Genomic DNA, 17,017 nt, shown 5'->3' with positions numbered 1-17,017 from the left:
GTCAAGTATTCTTGAGGAGCACCACGTCTCCAGCGTTAGGATCAGCATCTTTGTTCTTATGACTGGTCACCTAGTGGTTTCTACCGGAGGCAGCTTGGCAGCCAAACAGCAGCAGCAGCAGCAGCAGCAGTATCAGCCAAGGGCGCAGAAATTGGTGTATGTCTGATGTGATAGGTTCTAGGAACCCCACGCTGGCAGTGACAGGAGCCCCGTTAGCCCCTTGTGTGCCCCCTGGAGGAGAGACAGGGAATTAGGGATTGGACGCAGCTGGGGAGACCCAGGCTTAACCAGAGCTTATCCCCTGGGACTAGCCCGGAAAGGAGAGGGCACAAGGGTGAGGAGGTTCCAGGCAGCTGCTGGCGAGACTGGGAACTGCCAAGAAGAGGTGGAAGAGCTTGAAAATTGGCCACCCAATCAATGTTCCCTCTAATTTTTGAAAGTCTTTTTTTTTTTATTGCAAAATATTTCTTCTGTGCAAATTGTTGTGCGCACGGTGTTTCGCTGTGTGCGTGGGGTTTAGGACCTGTGTGCGCACGCACACGCGCACAGCTTAGAGGGAACAGTGCACCCAATGCTTGTAACAAACTGCTCAGAAAAGACCTGCCGACCACGCATTGCTTGCACCCCCAAAGTAATTAAAAATATGACCTTGAGAAAATCCCAGTCAGCTCATGGCCGAGCCGTGAACAGAAAGAGCCGTGGTCAGACTAACCGGCAGCACAGCAAAGCTTGCAAGACCCAGAGGAAGGAGGGATTCCTCCTTCGTAGTTTGCCCCAGGTCAGTGTCAGTAGCACCACACGGCAGAGATGTTATTGTTTCCGCACCAGTCCACACAGCACCTCCAGGCAAGAGGTTGCAAGACAATGGGAAAAGACCTTTCCATTTACAGGAGGCTCTTTGGAAAAATAAGAGCTAATTAAATTGGAGGAGCAGCCAAGCAATTGCTGTCTTGCATTACAACAGGCTGGGGGCTTTACTTCCCACACCACTTGTGGGCCCGACTCTGTGCTTTGGGATGCACTGATGAGGGCAGGTTCCCTGGGGTAGGGGTGGGGGTCCAGTGCTCACAGAGGGCCCTGACACAGCAGAGAATAAGAAGCCAAGTAGCATGCAGTGGCACAGCACATACCTGATTGCTGCCTGCCTGCTGGGGCTGGTGTGAGCTGCAGGTGTGAGACAAAGGAAAGTAAGTATCTGCTAGGAAGAGGAGGCTGTCTGGGAAGCCATTTCACGAACCCAATCTGGCAGGGATATGCTACAAAAAATGGCTGCAATCCAAGGAGCTCTCTTCCTAGTGCTACCCCCTGCAGAGACCAAGCTGAGCTTCGCCAAGGGTCATGGGGGATTCTCCATCACTGGCCATTTTTAAAATCCAGATGGGATGCTCTTCGAGAAGATCTGCTCCAGTTCAAACAGGGATTGTTTTGGAGCAGTTCTCTGGCCTGTGTTACACAGGAGGTCAGACTAGATGATCACAGTGGTGCCTTCTGGCCTTGGAATTGATCAGTCTGTGGACCCTGTGGGGCGGCTCCACTGGAAACAGCTCGATAAGGAGCGCTCAGAAGAGGCAAGACCATCTTGACGGTGCTCCCATGGAGCCCACATGAGACTGTGTACCTCCAGAACAGGCAGGGGAGGCTTTGGTTTTTCCTGGGGCTCAGACATTTTAGCCTTTTCCATAGTGCTGGTCACGGTGCTGGCCCCTCCACTGCCTTCCCTTTTCCACCACGAACTGCTTGTCCGTCTGTGGCTGAGGGCTCGTCTACATGGTGAGGGTGCTGTGTGGCAAGCCAGGGTGTGACTCTACCATGCACTAGCTGCCATGCGGTAACTCACTGCATGGACAGTGAAAGTCCTGGAGTGCGGCTTGGCCCTCTCTCTGCTCTGCCAGTGACACTGCCTTCGCTGCAGATGTGGACCATCCTCCGCCTAGCCCCAGGCAGAAACATCTGTTAGGCCAGAAGCATGGGGGCAGGATGGGGTGGTTGAACACAGTCTGCTGCTGACTCTCTTTTAAAAAGAAAGACATCCCGAGCCCTCACCCTTTTTTCTAACTGCAGGGCTAATTGACCCCCTTTTTAGGCTGCCTTGCTAGTCTCATGGAAAGTTGATACAACGCTGTTAGCCACCAGCAAGCAGAAACCTGAGCAAATTTCCCTGGCTGGAGATTTCTCAGGAGCAGCTTTTCCTGGGACATTTCTGGCACTTCCTATGGCTGTGTCAATCCGTCGGAAATCCCTCACGAACGGCCTCTCATATGGGGTTTTGGCCTAAACTAGGTAGTGGAAAGGCAGGAAAATATATGTTCTGACAATCCAAATCTCAGCTTTTTAAATGTCTCACTCAGAACACCGTGTTCTCTTTGGGGTTGGGGGCAACTGGAGCTTTGCATGCATTCTAATTTTATCTCAACCAGTTTGTCCATTGCTTAGGTGCTAACATGGTTTGCAATTCCCGTTTTCAATCATGCGTGCAGTAAAATAATCCGGTTACAACAGCAAGGGATTCCATGTTGGTCTACGTAACAGGAAGCAGCCCAGGAAGATGCCAACATAATGCAATTAGCATTGTAATGAGCTAATTAAAGCTTAGCAGAGACCTCTAATAAGGATACATTCAAGGGAAATCTCATTAACCCTTTCTTTGCTGAATATGCCATTCAGAGAGACACCTAACACCAGCTGCCCTCAGTATGGCTGGTGTGTCTGACCCCTTACAGTACGGGAAATGGAAATTCCACAGCCCAGTGCATCTGGGGCCAGTGTACGGACACGCAGTGGTGAACGAGTTAAAATTAAATCACTGCCCAGTTGTCCTGCTATTATATTACTAATATCCTTGGAGCCCATAGGAGTTGAAAAACTAAGTCACTAGCCACTGGTTGGTCAAATTGCAGGTGGAAGGGGAAGATTGCTGGTTAATCAGTAAGAAGAGACCTATTTCAAAATAAAATCTGTCTGCAGGGCTTCAAAAATAACCAGCAACTGATCATCTTTGTGGCACTTGACAAAAGAAAAAATAACTGGAAAGCTTAAAACCGGGAACCATAACAACCAGAATAAGAGCCTATGAAGACGCACACAGGACTTGAGCCCTGAATGAGAATTAGCCGGTGAATCTGCAGTTCTAATGATGGGAGACAGAGATCGAGGCCTTGTTTGAACACAAAAATTGCACTGATTTCACTAAAATTTGTGCAAAAAACAATTGAGTTAAATTGGTGCAACATGAGTTCATAGACTCCAAGGCCAGACGGGACCATTGTGATCATCTAGTCCAGAGGTGGGCAAACTACAGCCCGCGGGCCACATCCAGCCCGCAGGACCGTCCTGCCCGGCCCCTGAGCTCCCGGCCGCGGAGGCTAGCCCCCGGCCCCTCCCCCGCTTTTCCCCCTCCCCGTAGTTATGCTGCTGTGCGGGCAGTGTGGCTTTGCCCACCCACCTCCCAGGCTTTCCAATATGCCAGTCCTGCCGCTCTGAGCGGCATGGTAAGGGTGCAGGGGGAGGTGGGGTTGGATAAGGGGCAGGAGGTCCTGGAGGGCAGTCAGGGGACAGGGGGAGGTTGGATGGGGGGAGTCAGGAGACAGGGAGCAGGGGGGGTTGGATGGGGGTGGAGTCCTGGGGGGGCAGTTAGGGATGGGGGTCCCAGGAGGAGGTGGTCAGGGGACAAGGAGTGGGGTGGGGGGGTTGGATGGGGCGGAGGGGCGGATGGGTTGGTGGGACCTGTCAGGGGGAGGGGTTGGGGGTGTGGATAGGGGTTGGGGCAGTCAGGACAGGGAGCAGGGGGGGTTGGATGGGTTGGTCCCGGTGGGGCGGTTAGGGGCGGGGGATCCCAGGAGGGGGCGGTCAGGGGACAAGGAGCGGGGAGGGTTGGATGGGTCAGAGGTTCTGAGCAGGGCAGTCAGGGGGCGGGAAGTGGGAGGGAGCGGATAGGGGGCGGGGGCCAGGCTGTTTGCGGAGGCACAGTCTTCCCTACCCGGCCCTCCATACCGTTTTGCAACCCCGATGTGGCCCTCGGGCCAAAAAGTTTGCCCACCCCGATCTAGTCTGACCTCCTGTGTAACACAGACCAGAGAACTTCCCCAGAATAATGCCTAGAGCAGAGCTTTTAGAAAAACATCCAATCTCGGTTTAAAAATGTAATGATGGAGAATCCACCATGACCCTTTGTAAATTCTCCACTGGGTAATTACTCTCATCTTTAAAAACTTACGCCTTATTTCCAGTCTGAATTTATCTAGCGTCTACTTCCAGCCATGGGACTGTGTTGGAGCTGTCTCTGCCAGCGGGAAGGCCCATTATTAATATGTGTTCCCCATGTAGCTACTTATAGACTGTGATCTAGTCACCCCCCAGCCTTCTCTTTCAGTCTTTCTAATCCTCCAATTTATCACCATCCTTCCTAAATTGTGGGAAGCCAGAACTGGACACAGCATTTTAGGAGCAGTCGCACTAGTGCCAAATACAGAGGTAAAATAACCTCTCTACTCCTACTTGAGATTCCCTTGTTTACACATCCAAGGGTCACATTAGCTTTTTCGGTCACAGCTCATGTGAGCTCATGTTCAGCTGATTCTCCACCCTGACCCCCAAATCTTTTTCAGAGTCACTGCTTCCCAGGAGAGAGTCCCCCGTCCTGTAAGTGTTGCCTGCATTCTTTGTTCCTAGATGGAGACGTTTACATTTAGCCGTATTAAAATGCATATTGTTTGCTTGTGCCCAGTTTACAGGGGTGAAAGTAGGCCGGTACGGCATACCAGTAAGAAGTGGCCGCCGGTACCGGCCTGTACACAGCCACGGCAGTGCTTTAACATCGGTGGCCTTTTTGCCCCCCCCGCCGGCGGCCCTGCCAGTAGGAGCCACTGTTCTCGGGTTGCCCCGTGCTGTGTTAGTGTTCTCCAGGCTGTCAGGCGAACCTCGTTTTCCATGTGCCCACCTCCCTCCTTTCATTGCTGGGAGGAGGCTGTCTGATATTGCTGGAGGTCTGGGTATAACCAGTCTCCTTGCCGCTGTCCCCAGTGTCCCCATCCATGGGAGAGGCCTCTAGTATGTGCTTTTCAGGATCCTGTAGTTCCCTTTGTGCCGCTCTCATTGGTGTATGTAACTGCTGGTTCTAATGCAGCTACATAGGCAGCTTTCTTTTTTTTTATAGTGGGCTGTGGTCCAGAATGGGTAGGTACTTGTTGGCCTCTCAGTTCCCCTAGGGTGGCTGGGCGACCCTCTTGCCAAATTCCAAGCCTCCCGGAGTAGTGGGGGGTTAGGGAAGCAGCCCAACTCTTAAGGATTCTATGTTGAATGTCACTGTATCCCACGCTGTGGCATTGCCCAACGGTGTTAAGCCGGCCATTATTTGCATCAGACCCCATCGGGTTAAATAATTCTCAGGGTCTTCATTTGGCTCTTGGGTTGTGGCTACGGCTTGTGCTAAAAATTGCACCTGCCTATTTGCTCTCCAAAAAGTCCCATTAAAGTCAATATGCTATTGTTCTCGTCGACTCTAATCCTATGTAGGACCCCTGAATCTCTGAAGCTGTGCAGACACCCATCAAGCGGCCAACTTCAATGGCGTTCAGCTCTTCCCTTATTGCGAGCAAAAATGCATTAGAACACCATCTGCAGAAATTGTCCTTTTTTAGGGGTCCCAAACTATCAGCCATGGCTTTTAAGTCAGCAGCTGAGACAGGGACAGTGGTGACAGTTGTACTTCCCCCTCCCTCTGCCGGTGTTGTGACTGTAGTTCGTCATATTGCTGCAATAGGGTTTTGTTCAATAGGTTTCAATCCCTGCGGCTCATCCCATATATCTCCATTCCAAGCTTCACTAGGGTCCCATTCTCCCTCCCATTCAGGGATCTCGCTGTATTGGGCTTGATCTCATTCTCCTGCCGTCACAGCCACTACTTGGTGGGTGGCAAACCCCAATTTTCTTTTTAAGATGCTTAATAATAGATTCACAGCGGTTGTGATTAGCAGGGACTCTACCTTGTTCTAACGTTAGTTTGTTTATCATTCCCTGTAAAACCTGATTCTCTTTTTGTATTTTCCCCCCCTCTATTTGTTCAGATAAGCCCCTCTCTTTTATTTTAACTTCTCTTAGGGAATCTTTGAGAATGCATAACTGGCTTTGGACCCCAGTGGCCAGTATTTTCCATTGATCAGTTTCTCATTCAGATACACCAAGTTTCTCATGTAGTGTGGCGTTTTCCTCTCGGCATCTAGCCAAGTGAAGGAATGCCTCTTTGCATGCTTCCCGCAATAGCCAAATTGCGGCCGAGTCTCTTTTTATTGGGGTTGACAGCCTGTAGACCAACAGATATTTTGCCAATCTATTTTCCAAATCAGCAATAATATGGACATCAGCTAATGCTTGTTCAGTCCATGGGCTGTGCCCAAATTTTTGCAAAATTTTCTTAAAAGGAGTAGTTTCCTGTATGAATGGTAATTTTTTCTGCTCTTCTTGAGCTTTGTCCTTAGGGAACTCTTTTTGCCTGAACATATTTTCTTTATGAATCTCTTTTACCTCCATAACTTTTCCATGCCCATGCTCAGGCTGGGACTTACAAACACAAAAAGTCTATACCCACTAAAAACTCTGCCTAACAGAGCAGGAGGGGGAACGCTGAGCACCCTACCTTTTGGGCTCAATCTTGCTATGACCGAGGGTATATTCACCTAAGCAATTTTTCCCCGACAGACGGGTAGGAGTGAGTACTCTAATCCTCCCCCTTATGGCCCGGCACCTCTACGATCGAGGTGTATATACCTAGACAGTTTGTACAAACAGTTTATATATGTATCTATCTGTATAATTTTCTCCGACAGACGGGTCAGAGCGAGGACTCTAACCATCCCCTATTGCCCGGCACATTTATGACCGGGGATGTGCACACCTGAATGATCGATCATTTTATATGTATGGTTTCAGAGTAGCAGCTGTGTTAGTCCGTATTTGCAAAAAGAAAAGGAGTACTTGTGACACCTTAGAGACTAAATAAATTTAATAAATCAAATAAATTTGTTAGTCTCTAAGGTGCCACAAGTACTCCTTTTCTTTGTACATATGGTATACCTTTTAGCAGTATTTAGAGGTATTTTCAACACTCACAGTGCATGTCTTCCCCCTTTCGCAATTCTCCACCAAAAATGTTATGCTTATAAGAAGCACATGGGATCTTTTTCAGGGGAAAAGGCAATATGCTACATTTACTGAAGATACAACAATTAGCATATGCATTCAACCACACACACACTCACACAGTGTCTTGCCAGTCGATGTTATAGTTAACAGTTCAGAGTCCAGATCAATCTAGTGACCAGCTAGGTTGATCACGGGTAGGGAGGAGCCAGATTCTGTCAGTCGTGACACAATGCTTCGGGGAAGTCTTGGCAAGACGAACCCAAAGTTTCATGGCAAGGCACCCTGTTTATATAGTGATTTTCCTTCATTAGGACCAATGAGTTTTGTACCGTCATGCTGTAATCAATTGTTGTTTGACGAATGCTTGTTTTCTTAAATTCTCCTTCTCATCCTTTATCTTGTTCTTTCATCAAGTCTCTCAGGGAGTTACCCCATTCTGGTTTTGATCACAGTTATCTTGTCCCCACTGATAGGTGCCTGTCTCATCTTTAGAGTCATCAATCTGCCCTCCTCTGACATTTCAGTAGGGGCATGTTGCAACCTCCTGGTGCCCATACATCTGTCCTCGGTTTCTCCTTAGAACATCTGGTCTTGTGATGGCCTTCACACTTATCTTCTAACGCACACATTCCTCATTCACACACAAAACAGAATTGATTTACACAGAGCATTTAAACAGAAACATCAAATTGCAATGCAAGAAAAAAACAACCACTGCATTGTTTTAAAATGCTAAACCTACAAGTAAGTGGTGACTCTAAAAGGTCTGTCACTGCCTTGAAATCAGCACAGACACAGATTCTGGCTGATGCATCTGTACCAATGGCCCATTAGGCCATCCTTTCTGCTTTCAGAAAGGGTGGCTGGCAGGATATGGTCAAATCATACACCAATATAATTAATACATGCTACGTTATTATTCTTTATCCTTCATTCTAAATTATACAAAATACAAACATAAAATCCTACTACTAGACGTTAACGTCGCTGCCCCTTTTGCCGGACCGCTGACGGAGGGGAGGGGGAAAAAGGGGCAGCAATGTTAAAGCGCTGCTGCGGCAACGTCATCGCCCATTTTGCCCCCTCCTCTGGGCCACCGACAGGGTGGGGGCAAAAGGGGCAGCTGCCCTGGGGCCAGCGATTTAAAAGGGCCCGGGGCTCCCAGCCGCCGCCACTGCTACCGTGGCTGCGGCCAGAGCCCTGGGCCCTTTAAATTACTGCTGGAGCCCTGGGTGGTGCGGGCCAGGTAGCGTGGATGGACTGGCTGGGGGAGGCTGACCCCCAGCCCTGCCCCTTCCGCCTGAGGTCCCACCCCTTCCGGGGTCCCAGAGCCAGGCCCTCATACCAGTAAGTCCTTAATGTTACTTTCATCCCTGCCTATTTACCAAATGATCCAGATCCCTGCGTATCAGTGATCTGTCCTCTTCATTATTTACTACTCATCAATTTTTGTGTCTGCAAACTTTATCAGTCATGATTTAATGTTTTCTTACAGGCCATTGATAAAATGTTAAATAGCATTGGCCAAGAACTGATCCCTGCGGGACCCCACTAGAAATGCTCCTGCTCAGTGACAATTCCCTGTTTACAGCTTCATTTTGAGACCTATCCGTTAGCTAGTTTTAATCTATTTAATGTGGCCATGTTAATGTCTATTGTTCTAGTTCTTTAGTCAAAATGTCTGTCACGCTGTCTGGAGTGGTTCATGACCGAGTGCCATCCTCAGGGCAGAGACCCCAAACTCATTGTATGTTCTATAAATAGATTTCACCAACCCAGTACCAAATGTGAACTCCTGAAGCACTATACCAGTCTTACCATAGAGACACAGACAGTCCCCTTGGGCATTCCAGTCTATCTCAACACCCAGGCAAGCTGGCCTTAGTGATAGTTTACTCCTGGGGGGATTCTGCACCCATGCAGGAGTGCAGAATTCATATGGCCTGCATTTTTCTGGGCCCTGCAGGCAGAAAAACGCAAAACAAATCTGCTAGGAACACGTGCCTCTTCCCCAGGTAGCGCATCTGTTCCAGCATGCCTGAAGCAGCCTCAGAGACGGGGGAGGGGGCTGGGCATGCGTGCCTGCATGATGACCGTCCGGAAGGGGGGGGGGGCTGGGTGTAGGTGCATGCCAGCAAGCAAGAGAGAGACAGATTCTGTCCCTCTTTGTGACTCAGCTCCCAAGCGTGTAAGGGTTGGGCTTTTTATTATGCAGGAGGCAGGCTAGAGGCACAAATGAAGCAGCCTGCCTGAGTTAATTGATCTCATTCTCTGAGGCAGAAATGTAGCAGCCTGCCTATTGTTGTTAGTTAACTGTTTGTTCCCATTCTCAGTCAATTCCCTCAGGAGCATAAAACCTGCGAAAGTTTTAAGGCCCCTATATTGCCAGAGTGATGTAAAGGAGTCTTATTATAAACAACAGCAAGGGAATCCTCAGCTAGGAAGATCTGTGTGCTTTCTCACTTTTTTCCTGTGTCAAAGTGGCACGATGCGGTTAGAGTACAGCTCAGGATTTATTTTACTTACCCATTTAAAAAAAAAAGCCTTTGAGGGCAAATAAAACAAAGAGTTAATAAAATGTCAGAACAATCAGAATGAAGCACTTCCCAAAGTACCCAGCCAGGTCGAGGACAATGATTAGGAAAACTGTATGACTTTCATGTGTGGAAGTCTGAGCAATTTAAAATAACATTTTAATAACATTTAAATAACATTTAAAATGACATTCTACCCTTTTTTACCCCCTTGTTTGGTTTTCTGTAATGTACTTTAAATGAAAATCCAGGATTATAACTGGAATGCAGGATATTAGTTACCACGTGTTTGTAACATAACTTTCATGTGTTTAGGAAATGCTGAATAGTTATTGTGACTTTTTTCTATATTGTAGTTTAAATAAATTACCAAAACAATTGAAACTGGTGTGATTATACGGCATTATTTTGACAAATAAAATATGCAGAATTTTTAATTTTTTGGCACAGAATTTTGTATTTTTTGGTGCGGAATCCCCTCCAGAAGTAATAGTTCAATGCCATACACCAAAGATCGCAAAAATGTCAGGTTGCCCCAAGTCCCAAGAGACCAGTCACTTAACGCTGGTCAATTTGTACCTCAGATCTCACACCAAAGACAACACTGGTAGTCAATCCTATAGTAAACTAACTAAGGATTTATTACCTAGGAAAATGAAATGAGAGAGTTATTTACAAGTTAAAGGAGGCAAACATATGCACACTAAATGTCTTTTAGGGCTAACCCAGTTTGACCCTGGGGATCTCTGCTTCTTTTTCCTAGCTCCAGCTCTGTGAGAGTCCAAACAGCAAAGAGATGAAGAATTTTCATGTTAGCTATCTTTATTTCCTTCTTGAGTGTGATAGGGCCATTACCCAGTCCTTGTTTTGTGCTGTTCCCCAATGGCCTGCTCAGTTTTGATAGTCCTCCTTGATGGGTGGGGGAACCACCACTCCTGCCTAAGTTCACAGGTTCAGAGCTGGCATTTTTACGTTATAAAGCAAAACTGACCTATCACCTTATAGCATGGGATACAGACATTACACATGAAATTAATGCGTACAGCAACTTACAAACATTTTATAGAGTCTAACCACCAAACACATCTTTACAGGTCTAACACCTGCCTGGAACAATACTAACATAAGGTGAGCTGGTCTGGTTTCCAGCTATGTATTTGTCAGTGCTCAGGTGATGCCTACAGCCTTGGCAAGAGCTTGGCACCTCGTCTACCAGTGTCAAAATGTCATGCGGCACCAAGTCACATGGCTTCCAGAGGTCTAAGTATATTACATTAACCTTATTGTCTTTATCAGCCGAACTTGTAAGCTCATCAAAAAAGATATCAAATTAGTTTGACAGGATCAATTTTCCATAAACCCATGTTGGTTTGCATTAATTACATTACCCTTCTGTATCAACCACTCCATTATCTTGCCTGGGATTGAAGTCAAGCTGGCAAGCCTATAATTACCCGGGTCATCCCATTTACCCTTTTTAAAAATTGGCACAACATTAGCTTTCTTCCCGTCTTCTGGAACTTCCCCAGTGCTGCAAGACTTATTGAAAATCAACATTAGATAAAAGGGAGCCTCAGCATAAATATCCAACTATCTGAATTGTGTCGGTTTATTTCAGTGAATGCCTGTGATTAGCATAACAGATAAGAGGGAAAAATATATATTTTCCTCTAATTCTTCAGTTTATTTGTGGATTTGACAGCCCTGGACACAGTATGTTTTTCTCTGATCCAAATCCAACCCCAGTCTTTCCACTGGCTTCAGTGGGCTGTGAAGGCCCTTAGTCCGTTCCCCCAGTTGTATGCATGTGTCTTTCACACAATGAGATAGCCGAGTTCTAAAAAGAAATAAAAAGAGGAAAATGTGGTTTTAAAACCACAGAAGTTGCCAGAGGGACTCCAGTGCAGATCTGAAGTTACTTTGAATTTAGTTTTTGAAACTGACCAGACTTCAAGTGGATTGTCTCTGAGTCTTATACTGAATGCCGGCGTCACTTGAGCCCGCCACGGTTTCTGTTTTTCTTCAAGGGAAGCATTAATTGGCTGTTGCACATTTTCTGTTTTTGTTGCTCTGGATGTTTAGTTTTTCTAATTTTAGTAATGATTAAACCCAGACTTTGTTTTTTTATCTATTTGGGTCATTTTGGAGAGTTTAATATTTAATCTCTGAATGGCCTGAGCTGACTGGGTCTAGCAGGATGCTGAGAGCTGGGTAAAAAGGCAGATTGTGTGGGAGGTTGTGGTGGAGAATGGGTTGAGGCAGGTTCAGAGTGGGCTATTGGAGTTGAGGACAGAAGGAGCACTAATGCTGATTTTAGAGTAATCTGTTATTACAGTAACACTTGAACACTAGAGATGTTACACAAGCATGACAGTTTCTACTTGCAAGTGGCAGGAGCAGACTGAACACAATGAGGAACTGTGGACTCCACGGCTACCTTGTCTCTGTCATAATCATCACCAGTCAGGAACAGAGATCCCAGGCTAAGGGATTGTTGAGAATTGTGAGAAGCTCCTACTCCGAATGAATAATAAACAATTCTGTGAACCAAACCATGTAAAGCCACCAGACCCTAGCAGAAATCTTCAGAGAGTAAATAAGTGTAGATATTATCATAGAACCACAGGGTGAGAAGGGTCATCTAGTCTAACCCCCTGCCAAGACACAGGATTTGTTGGGTCTGACCCATCCAAGAGAGATGGCTATCCAGCCTCCTTTAGAAAACAGTCCGTGAAGGAGCTTTCACAACCTCCTGAGGTGTCTGTTCCCTTGTCCTACTGTTCTTACAGTTAGGAAGTTTTTCCTGAGATTTAATCTAAAGCTGCTATGCTGTAGTTTGACCCCATTGCCTCTTATCCTGCCCTCTGTGTCAAAAGAGAACAATTATCCATACGTACATACGAATGAAGGCGATTGTACTCCTTGAAGAGGGAGACAAAGAGAGTTGGTCCGGACTGTATTTGCAAATGCAGAGAAAACATTTGGATTCAATCTGGACCACTTAGGATCCACTTAACTCTCCTCTATGGAGAGATTGGGTTGGGCATTGTAGTCACAAGGTTCAAATCGGGGGCCTGAGATCAGGCTTGTAACTCGGTATTGAGGCCCCTTGTCAAGGCTGATTCCCCACTCTGGCACTTCGAGTGCAGAAGGTGGGGGCCCACAAGGATTCTAAAAATTAATACTGGCCACTCCAGGCTTGTATTAAACTCCCAAGGTTACAGCTTCTCTCTGTCCTTGGATGGGTAGATGCTGCCGCCATCCAAATGCAAAACCCCTTGGAACCCAGGAAGGCGCACTGTGGAATTCCTTCCTGGGGGGTACCCTCAAGCCCTTTTCCCCCTTTCCCCCTGCCTCCGGGGAAGAGCTGAGAAAGGAAAACAAAGAAATCAGCTGTTGCCACCAGCTAACTAAAAAACACATGTGCACAATCCTCTTAAGACAAAAGAATCCAAATCCTGTTCTTAAAAAAGGTAAATTTTATTAAAAACAAAGAGAAAGAAAATACATCTGAAAACTCAGGCTATTGCTAGATTTTTAAAAGTGCTATTCCAAAAATTAAGCACCCAAAATAGTTTTCTGGGGGATCAGCTTAAAGGTTACAAGCAACAAAAGCATCCGGGGTTAGCACAGAGGAATCCACAAGCCAAAACAAATAAACAAAATAAACCTAATTGCGTCTTTCTACACATTTTCTGATCTACTTACATATCTGGGTTTTCAAATAAGCAATTTCTAGGTATGATTCTGATGATATTCATACCTGGCCTTCAGCTTCTCCTGGCATAACTGCTGTCCTGTTCCCCTCTTCCCTGGAGAGCAACAACGACAGACCCACAAAGGAGAGTCTTGTTTCAATTTTAAAAAGTTCTAGTCGTCCCATTTGCTCTTTTGGTCAGGTGCCCACTCCCTTCCTTTTACCTATGCAGGGAGACTTTTTTAACCCTTTACAGGTAAAACAAGCAGAGAACAGTCACCAAGAGGGACTTTATAGCTAACTCGCTGGCTGCGTGTCCATAAAAGGGAGCTACCCCCACCTTCATTTATCACTCCCTGTAAGGGGGGGGCGGTCGGCTCATCCCTCTCTGAGGTGGCGGGGAGCTAGACCTCCTCACCACTTCTGTCAGGTGTGTCGGGAACTAGCCTGGCTGCGGGCCAACAGTCAGTGGCGCAGGCCCTCAGGCAGAGCTGAGCAAACAGTTCAACAGCAAACCCTGGCTCCAAGCAACGTGGGGGGGGGGGAACTGCCACCTGCGAGATGCATGGCAGGGGGACGCAGGCCCACCCACTCCACTGCGTCCCAGCCCGGGGCCCGAGCAGCGGTAGAAGACCCGCTGCTGTGTCTGTGGGGTTCCTGGCCGCAACACACTGACATAGGCTCTGGCTGTGTCGCATCCTGACTAGGGTCGGCTGCCCCCGGATTGCTTCCTACCTCCCCCTGTAGAGGTACCTGGGTCCGGACGGCATCCTCCAAGGGGTCACACACCATGGGCTCCTCCGGGTAACTGGCAAGCAGCAAGCTTGGCAGTGTCTCTGGGCTCGGGCTAGCCTCAGGCAGTGGCTGGTCTGGCCAGTCCTTGGGTCGGTCGCCGATTGCCGTGGTCTCCCAGCTAGAAGCTCCACCACAGGCGTCTGGCCTCTCCGGTGGCTGTGTTTCAAGTGAGCTCTGGGGTCGGGCTTTTATACTTCCTGTCCTGCGCCTTGACCTCTGAGGGGCGGGTGCAGGGTTCGCTGGCTCCGCCCACTTTGGCATCCAGAGAGGCTCGTCCTTCTCTGGGGCAGTGGGGAGCCAAACCGCCTCACTACACCCCCACCCCCTTAAGTCTGGCTCCTGCTCGTCGGGGCAGGAAATCAGCATTAGCATGGTCCTTGCCGGCCCTGTGGCGAACCGTAAAGGCATAGGGCTGTAGTGCCAGGTACCAACAGTGTATTCTCATATTATTGTCTTTCATTTTGTTCATCCACTGAACCGGGGCGTGGTCAGTGACTAAAGAGAACAGGGCCCCAAGAAGGTAGTAACGTAGGGCATCACAAGCCCATTTCACTGCAAGGGCCTCCTTCTCCACCACCGTGTAGTTCTTCTCCCGTGGAAACAATTTCTGGCTAATATATAAGACCGGATGGTCTTCCCCATCTATCTCTTGGGACAGGATGGCGCCCAGTCCTACCTCCAAGGCATCCATTTGGAGGATGAAGTCTCTGTTGAAATTTGGGCTGTAGAGGACCGATTCACGGCAGAGACTTGTTTTGAGTTCCTGAAAGGCGTCTTTGCATTCCTGGGTCCAAACCACATGTCGAGGGCTGTCTTTGGTTAAAAGGCCTGTCAAAGGAGTGGTGATAGATGCAAAATGGGGAATGAAATGCCAATAATAGCCGGTGAGCCCCAAGAACTGTTGCACCGGACGCTTTGTGGCGGGAAGCAGGCAGGCTGCCAGGGTCTGGACTTTTCCCACAAGGGGCTTCACTTGTCTGTTTCCTATGGAGTAGCCCAGATAAGTAGCCTCTTGCCATCCAGTGCGGCATTTTTTTGGGTGGGCTGTCAACCCGGCAGCCCGTAGGGATCTCAGGACAGCAGCTACCCGTACCAAATGATCCTCCCAGTGGCAGCTGTAGATGACCACATCATCTAGGTAGGCGGCCACATAGTCTTGATGGGGTTGGAGGATATGGTCCATCAGCTGCTGAAATGTGGCTGAGGCCCCATGGAGGCCGAAGGCATCCGGGTGAATTGGTACAGACCTGTTGGGGTGGCAAACGCGGTCTTCTCCCTCGAAGCGGGGTCAAGGGGGATCTGTCAGTAGCCCTTGCTGAAGTCAAGTGTGGTGAGGAAACGAGCCTCACCTAACTGGCCAAGCAGCTCATCTACGTGAGGCATCGGATATGCGTCAAATTTAAAAATGGTGTTGACACCTTGGAAGTCGATGCGGAAGCGCCACGTCCTGTCGGGCTTGGGTGCTAGCACTATTGGGCTATGCCATTCGCTCTGTGAGGATTCAGTTACGCCCAGCTCTAGCATGGCTTGTACCTCTTTCTCGATGATCTGCTGCATTCGGTGTGGCAAGGACATGGTCGCTTCTTGGATCACTACCCCAGATTCTGTCTGAATGGTATGGTAGACCAGGGTTGTGTAAACCAGCTGGCCGGTGAAGGTTCACGGGAACGCCTGCAGGAGGCACCAGGCTTGCTTGCGTTGTTCATCCGTGAGGGTCTCCGCGAGCTGGGGCCCCTCAGTGTCCTGGGTCAGGGCGGTGTGGGGGCCCAGCTCTGGCTCCAGCAGGTAGAGGTTAATTAATAAGCCTTCGTGCTCCTGCCAGGGCTTCAGGAGGTTGACATGGTACCACTGGGTTTTCTTACATTAGTCCGGTTGGTTGACCTCATAGGTGACGGGCCCCACCTTCCAGACCACCTCGTAGGGACCCTGCCAGTGGGGCCCTTGCTCGAGGGCAGGAGAAACAGGACCCAGTCCCCAGGTTTAAAGTCACGGCTCTGCGTGTCTCGGTTATAAGTTCGTACTTGAGCCTCCTGGGCGGCCCTTAGGTTTTCCCGGGCGAGTGCCCAGGCCTGAGTGAGGCATTCCTGGAGCTGGAGGACGTACTTCAAGAGGCCCTGGGTTGGCGATGGTGCTTGTTCTCAGGCTTCACGCATCAGGTCCAGGAGCCCCTGTGGGTGGCGGCAATACAACAACTGAAAGGGGGAAAACTTCGTAGAGGACTGGGGCACCTCCCGGATCGCCAGAAGCAAAGGCGGGAGTAGCTGGTCCCATTGGCATAGTTCTTCTGGGGGGAATTTGCGCAACATGTTTTTTAGAGTACGGCTAGACCGTTCAAACTATCGGTTTGTGGATGGTAAATAGAGGTGCACAACTGCTTGATCCCCAGGAGCACACACCCCTGCCGCAGAAGTCGGGAGGTAAAGTTGGTGCCCTGGTCAGTGAAAATCTCCTGGGGCAGGCCTACACGAGCAAAGACCTTCACGAGCTCGCCCGCAATGGTTCAGGCGGTGATGCTCCGTAGTGGCACTGCCTCCTGGAAATGGGTAGCGTAATCTACTAGGACCAGCACATACTGAAATCCAGCAGTGCTTTTGGGGAGGGGCCCCACCAGGTCCACGGCCACGCGCTCGAAGGGCGTTTCAACAATGGGCATGGGGACCAACGGGGCCTTGGGTGTCCGCGGGGGTGCAGCAAGCTGGCACTCGGGACAGGAGCTACAATAGTTCCTTACTTCCTGATGCATGCTGGGCCAGAAGAAGCATGTCAGTTTCCGGGCTAGACTCTTCTCATGGCCCAAGTGCCCGGCAGCAGGGGTGTTGTGGGCAAGTTTCATTACGGCCCGCTGGTGACATTG

Source organism: Natator depressus, chromosome 9 (genome assembly GCF_965152275.1).
Source record: "Natator depressus isolate rNatDep1 chromosome 9, rNatDep2.hap1, whole genome shotgun sequence".
Classification (NCBI taxonomy): Eukaryota; Metazoa; Chordata; order Testudines; family Cheloniidae; genus Natator; species Natator depressus.
This window is presented reverse-complemented; position numbering follows the sequence as displayed.